This window comes from Schistocerca cancellata, chromosome 4 (assembly GCF_023864275.1).
Source record: "Schistocerca cancellata isolate TAMUIC-IGC-003103 chromosome 4, iqSchCanc2.1, whole genome shotgun sequence".
Classification (NCBI taxonomy): Eukaryota; Metazoa; Arthropoda; class Insecta; order Orthoptera; family Acrididae; genus Schistocerca; species Schistocerca cancellata.
In genome coordinates this window covers 580,941,854-580,949,591 of record NC_064629.1, presented here as the reverse complement: position 1 = coordinate 580,949,591, position 7,738 = coordinate 580,941,854, and positions in this window count along the sequence as shown.

The following is a 7,738-nucleotide window of genomic DNA, read 5'->3' as shown; positions in this document are numbered from 1 at the left end:
AATAATTAAAACAGTTTCTGGTCTCATAATTTATATCACTATGTAGAATTATGCATGAGCCTCCACATGACTTGTTTCTTCTGCGAAAGCTACTTGCTAACCTGAAGTTCCGTATTTTGTTTAGAATTTTAATTGTGTCCTCAGCAAATGTTTCAAATGGCTTTAAGCACTATGGGACTTAACATCTGAGGTCATCAGTCCCCTAGACTTAGAACTACTTAAACCTAACTAACCTAAGGACATCACACACATCCAGGCCCGAGGCAGGATTCGAACCTGCGACCGCAGCAGCCTGTGTCCTCAGTAAACCAGTGTTCATTTAAACAAACAACTTTAATATTTGTACAGTCTGACAGAATGATTTCCAATTCATCTATTTTGTAGCTTTTATTGTTAGAAGCATCAGTGTTTAAGCCATTTATATTCCAGTGGATAACATACCTACTCTGACTATCACTTGCAGGCTTTAGCACATTTCTTGCCAGATAATAGTTTGGTTCTGTCTTTCTTAATACTACACAAGTTTTTTCACCCCCATCATTACTTATAAGTTTCCCTTTTTTATGATCTGACAAGTATCTATGTACATCCCAAGTGGCCTCACTAAAAATTTATTTCTGTATTCTTTCAACTAATGATGTGCAATATGTTATAACTTCAAGTTGAACAAATATATTTCAAGGAAGATGCAATACATGAAAGTCACAGAACAAGCAAACAGAGTAAGACATGTGTACACTTTAACAGTCAAATTATAACTGAGTCCGAGTCTAGCGGCCACTGACTGGCTGGCCGCTTAGGTGGCGCTGCTGCTGCATGGCTGGCAGACAGGGCCGCATGTAGAGGACGCGCGAAACTGCATGGCGGCACTTTGAAAGGTCGGCGAGTCACAACACTTTACCCCCCTTTGAAGTTTTTGCACAGTTCTTGATGGAGGTGGCCTGTAGATTGCTAACGTCCATAGGTGTTGTTTGACTGGCCGTAAAGTCTCGAGGAGGAGGCTTCCTGTACGGACGGAAATGTCCCTGATGATAACGGGTCGAGATGACAGGAGACGTGGGGGTCGAATCTGCTGGGGCCCCGTGCACCAATATGCCCGGTGCGGCAAGTCTGGCTGTTATAACAGGAGGTATGGGCGATGTGTCCTCGTCCATAGGAGGAGGAGGCGCAGGTAGGTGGAGTTTCTCTGACAGATGATGGTCATCTGGTTCCTGCATGGGCACGTCTCCTGGTGGCGTCAGTTCTTGTGCTGGCACGGATATGATGGTGAGAGGACTGCGTTGTGAGTAATGAGAGATTCCAGTATCCCGAGCGTCAGGTAGGGCCGAAGGTGGTGTAGTGGCATCCGGAACAGGCATTGCCGGCACACGAGGCCGAAGCTGGTCCGAATGACGCACTGCAACACCCATGTCCGTCTGGATTTCATACAGGCATTGGCCACGGTGTCGTAAGATGCGGCCAGGACTTCATTTTGGCCACCTGCCATATCCCCGTACCCATACAAAGTCGTCGGTGGTGAACCGGCCAAGCGAAGGCACACGCGGCCATGTGGTGGAAGGCCGCAGAAGATGAAGTAGCGTGCAGGGCTGTCGGACATGTAAGAGCTCAGCCGGGCTGTGGTCACCCATGGGGGTGAAACGGTAAGAAGCCAGAAATTGGAGGAGTGCATCATCATCAGCAGCAGCAGCAGCAGAAGTCAGGAGTTTCCTCATCTGAGCCTTAAATGTGTGGACCAGTCATTGAGCCTCACCGTTTGACTGTGGATGGAACGGAGGGGCCATGACATGCATGATGCCGTGACGGGCACAAAAATCCGCAAAATCGGAAGAGGCAAATTGCGGACCATTATCAATAACAAGAGTAGAGGGAAGGCCTTCCAAAGAGAAAATGCGAGCTAGAGCATTGGTGGTTGCCGCGGTGGTAGGCGACGTGCAACGGACAATGAAAGGAAAGTTAGAGTAGGCGTCAATAACGAGAAGCCAATAAGTACTTAAAAAAGGTCCCGCGAAGTCAGCACGAATACGCTCCCAGGGCTTCTCAGGCGAAGGCCACGGTGACAAAGATGACTTCGGAGAAGCGGCCTGTGACGCACAAGGGCCGCAGGCAATGACCATGTGTGTGATTTCAGAGTCGATGCTGGGTGAGTACACATGACGGCACGCCAGAGATTTTGTGCGAGAGACATCCCAGTGCCCTTGGTGAAGGAGGCGCAAGACCGAAGCATGCAAAGACGCAGGTACCACAACACACAGCGAAGCATTTTCGGTGGAAAGGAGGATAACACCATCCCTAGCTGTGACGCGGTAACGCAAAGCATAGTTGTTCCGCAATGGATCAGAAGTCTTAGCGGACGGATAATCTGGCCAACCCTTCTGAATACAGCATAAAACCTGGGAGAATGTAGGGTCAGAACCTGTAGCAGCCGCCAGCTGGTCCCCGGTGATGGCGAACCCGTCCACAACCCGCTGCTTGGCAACATCCAGGTGGAAACACAAAAGTTCGTCCCTATCGAATGCCAGATCAGGACCCATGGGAAGGCAAGACAGTGCATCAGCATTCGCATGTTGAGCTGTCAGCTGGAAATGAATCTCATAATTGAAACGAGACAAGTAAAGAGCCCAACGTTGGAAGCGGTGTGCAGCCTCGTCGGGAAGCGACGTTGATGGATGAAACAAGGAAACAAGTGGTTTGTGATCCATAACAAGATGAAATTTGGATTCATAGAGAAAAACACCAAACTTATGAAGAGCATAAATAATGGCCAAAGCTTCTTTTTCAATTTGAGAATACTTTTGTTGGGCATCCGTGAGCGTTTTGGAGGCATAAGCAATGGGTTGTTCAGAACCGTCAGAAAAACGGTGCGGAAAGACTGCACCGACCCCGTATTGAGAGGCGTCCATGTCAAGAACAAGATGTTGGCCAGGTTGATAAGTAGCCAGGCACGGGGCCTGTTTCAGCATAGTCTTTCATTTCTGGAAAGCCGCATCGCATGACGCAGACCAGTGAAAAGGCACGTTTTTATACAACAGGCGATGCAATGGCTGAGCTACCAAAGCAGCAGACAGTAAAAACCTGTGATAGTATGCTATTTTCCCCAAGAAGGCCTGCAGTTCCTTAACAGATGTAGGGAGAGGAAGGGCACTGATCGCAGCGACAGTTTGCTGAAGCGCACGAATACCATCCCGAGAGAGTTGAAACCCCAAGTACGTGATAGATGACTGAAAAAATTTTGATTTCTGAAGATTACACTTAAGACTGGCATTCTGTAATACATGAAAATGTGTGCGGAGATTTTGAAGATGTTCTTCAGTGGTGGAGCCAGTGACAACAATGTCGTCCTGGTAATTTATACACCCAGGGACAGTGAGCAGTAATTGTTCCAAGAATCGCTGAAAGAGAGCAGGGGCGCTGGCAACCTGGAATGGCAATCGTTGGTACTGATAGAGGCCGAAAGGCGTGTTAAGGACCAGAAACTGCCAGGAAGCAGCGTTGAGAGGAAGTTGATGATAAGCTTCTGACAGATCAACTTTAGAAAAATACTGGCCTCCAGCAAGTTTAGTAAACAATTCTTCACGTCGAGGCATAGGATAAGTGTCTATAAGGCATTGAGCATTTACAGTGGCTTTGAAATTGCCACAAAGACGAATATCACCATTTGGCTTAGCAACGACAACAACAGGAGAAGACCACTCACTGGAAGTGACAGGAAGCAAGAGCCCTGAAGTGGTGAGATGATCCATCTCCCGTTTGACCTGATCATGAAGGGCCACAGGAATGGGCTGAGCCTGAACAAACTTAGGCCGAGCAGTGGGTTTCACCGTGATATGAGCTTCAAAGTCGTTTGCATGGTCTAACCGGGGAGAAAAAAAGGGATAAAAATGTCGCCTACAAGTAATCCAATTGAGCATAAGGAATAGCATCAGAGACAATATTGACAGAGTCATCTATGGAGAACCCATAAACGCGAAAGGCATCGAAACCAAAAAGATTCTCCGCGTTATCATGGTCGACCACAAATATGGGAACAGTGCGAATTACAGATTTGTAAGATACCTCAGCATCAAATTGTCCCAAGGGAGAAATCTTCTGTTTATTGTAAGTCCGTAATTGCCTAGTGACAGGTGACAGGATTGGAGAACCCAACTGAAGATACATCTGAGAACTGATGATAGTGGCAGCAGAAACAGTATCCACCTGCATGCGAACATCTTGACCAAGTATTTGGACAGTGAGGAATAACTTCCCTGAAAGGGAAGAAGTACAATTGACAGAATCAGAATCAGCGTCATGTTCATGAACATCATGTATGCGGCCGGATCTGCAAACGGATGACACATGACCCTTTTTTTTGCATTTGTGACACACGGCCCAACGTTGTGGACAATCTTCTCGTGAATGTTTTGTAAAAAACCACAGACAAGAAAGAAGTTGCCGTGGGTTTTACTGCAGTTTCTTAGAGGTTTGTTTACGGTTAGGCTGAAGCTGTGCTTGTGAGCATACTGCAGCCACGTCGGCTGGCGGGGACACGCCACACGCTTCGTCAACATCGCACAGAGGTTGTATCTCCCTGACATCACCCCATGCCTCTGCACTCCAGCGGTGCGAGAAATTTCAAAAGACTGAGTGATGGATAGGACTTCATCTAGAGTCAGATTTGCCAACTGAAGGGCACGTTGCCTAACTTCTTTGTTGGGTGCCGATCGGATAATAGCATCTCGTACCATGGAATCGGCGTAGGATTCTTTGTGAACTTCAGTAACAAATTGACACTTTCTACTGAGGCCGTGAAGTCCAGCAGCCCAAGTGCGATAAGATTGATTTGGTTGTTTTTGACAACAATAAAAGGCAACACGAGAGGCTACCACATGTGTTTGCTTTTGAAAATAGACGGACAGAAGTGAGCACATTTCAGCAAAGGACAAAGACGCAGGATCTTTCAAAGGAGCCAATTGCAACAACAACCGATACATTTGAGGTGAAATCCATGAAAGGTACAGAGACTTACATGTTTTTTCGTCCGCGACATGAAATGCCAAGAAGTGCTGTCGAAGACGTTTTTCGTAATCAGACCAGTCTTCCGCCGCCTCGTCGTAAGGAGGAAAAGGAGGTAGAGACAACGACGAGAGACGCCCCGCATTTGATGCCGCAACGAAATCACGAATCACATTTGTGAGAAGTGTTTGCTGTTCTATGAGACCTTGCAAGAGTTGCTCTAAAGTAGCCATGGAAACATGTGGGTCAAAAGATGGAAAAGAAAAATCACTACCTCATCGCCAATTGTTATAACTTCAAGTTGAACAAATATATTTCAAGGAAGACGCAATACATGAAAGCTACAGAACAAGTAAACAGAGTAAGACGTGTGTACACTTTAACAGTCAAATCATAACTGAGTCCGAGTCTAGCGGCCGCTGGCTGGCTGGCCGCTTAGGTGGCGCTGCTGCTGCATGGCTGGCAGACAGCGCGGCATGTAGAGCACGCGCATAACTGTGCAGCGGCACTTTGAAAGGTTGGTGAGTCACAACACAATATCCTAAAGGAAAATCCCAGTGGTTTGATGGAAAACCCTGTTTGCCAAGTGTCTACAACTAACAATAACACAATGTGATATTTAAGACTTTCCAGTGTGGTAAACATCACTGAGAACTCTAGCATTTCTTTGCATGATGCTGCTAAAAATTTGAATGCTAATGATTTTCAGGTGATAATGTTGACTATCAAGATGAGGCCTTGAGGATAAGAAGCAGGTGCCCTATCTAAATATTACAAAATTACAGTGACACCATAAAATACAGTGCCCAAAAACCTCAATAATGATGTGGTTAATGAATGGACACAACTGTTAGCCACTGATTACAGTTGTCATGACTGAGGAATATGAATTATTTGTATTTATTTAAATTACCTGTCTAGTTATCAGTGTTTCATTTCCTTTTATTCCAGTCCATGTTGTATCAAATAGCATGGAATTAGACACATTTCTGCAAAGAATATAACACTTTTACAGAAAAAAGAATGGAGTCAAGTTATCTGTATATCGTACTTTTTCATTGTCACATTTCCAGAGTATGCTATTTTTAAGAATCATAATGTAACAGAGAAGACTCCTGATATGTGTCAAGAATATCTCCCAAGAAAATAACATCACACATTGCTGACTGCACAAGAAAGCAATTTTGTATGTGGTATACCACACAAATCTTCAGATAACCCATTGTTTTCAGTTCAAGGTTCATCTCAATAATCTGTTCATGACATGTAACCAACAGATTGTTATCAACTTACCACACTGGCCCAATTTTTTTTTTTTTTTTTTTTTGGGTGGGGTGTGGGGGAGGGGGGAGGGGAGGGGGGAGGGGGGAGGGGGGTGGGAGGGAGGGAGGGAGGGGGGAGAGAGAGAGTATACCTGATACATGAGGAAAAGAAATTGGAATTGTTTCCCAGCATTGCTACTGTGGAGGAGGACAGTGATACAGTGACTTCTGGTTTTCATTATGCTTCATACTTTCTTGTTTTACTAATGCACTTGACCAATGAAAACTTTCCAACAGTAATAAACTGTGATAAAGTCTTGTTGATGATCAATGAACTACATCTTCCCATGATCCTCAGGAAGAGAATGATCTGCTTTCTCTTCACTGAAAAGGAGTATATTTTATAAAACAGAACACAAAAACTATATCAAAATTATATTAAAAAATAATAAATTAAAAAACTGATAAATGTCCACTTAATTGATAAAAATGAAATGGCCCCATGCAGACTATTGTGATCTGTCTTAAATTTCACAGACAACAGCAGTACAACTTCTCAAACAAAAATTTTCTTCTGTATTCTGTCTATAGTCTCTGGATTGCTATATGTTTTTCTGAAGCTATCGTTACACTACTTTCAAAACATTATTCTAAAACTATATATTGTTCAACCTTTTTTGTGTCCATTAAATATTTTGTAGCCAGCCATGTGTGGAATACACCTCAAAGTTGATGCAACAGGCCGCTCGGGTGATATTGCTTCCCTAGTTTGGGATTGAATGCTGAATAGTTGTAAGAATATATTAAAATCCAGAGTTAATCTTGCACTCAGCATCAAAATGAGCACTTTTTTGAAACTTCCAAGCAGATTAAAACTGTGTGCTGGGCTGTGACTAAAATGATACGAGTAAGGCCCATGAAGGGCATGGTTTCATGTTTGAGAGTTACAATCATGCACACATTTTTAACCCACCAGGAAGTTTCATTTGCTGAAATGTCACCATGATCATCCAGCAAAAATCAAAAAATTTTCCCTTGTCCTCCTCCATTTCTTCACATAAGTCATGAAATTCTCCTATTCTGCATTGTTTGGTTAGTACACAACTAAGCCAATATTCCCTTAACTTTTGCTCAACTCTTTGCCCAGTGAAGTATGGATTTTCTAGAAAGTAAAACAGTGTCCATTGTACAATGATGTAATTCACCTGTGTTAGCACTGAGTGGCACTTGGCTGTGTATTTTGTGTTGTTCAATTGCTGTAGATATATTTTAGTGACTAGCTGTAGTCATCAACCAATCAGTTGGATGGATATAGTTCCAGTGGGTGGGCAGATACGTGTTGATGCGAGATAAAAACATAATTTCACTGTATAAAAGCTACTGTGCTATTATCCTGCTGATTGACTTCCATACATGTGTGGTGAACACAAGAACACTTGTCATCACATTTTTATTCTCTCTGATTTTTCACTGAGCCTTTGCCC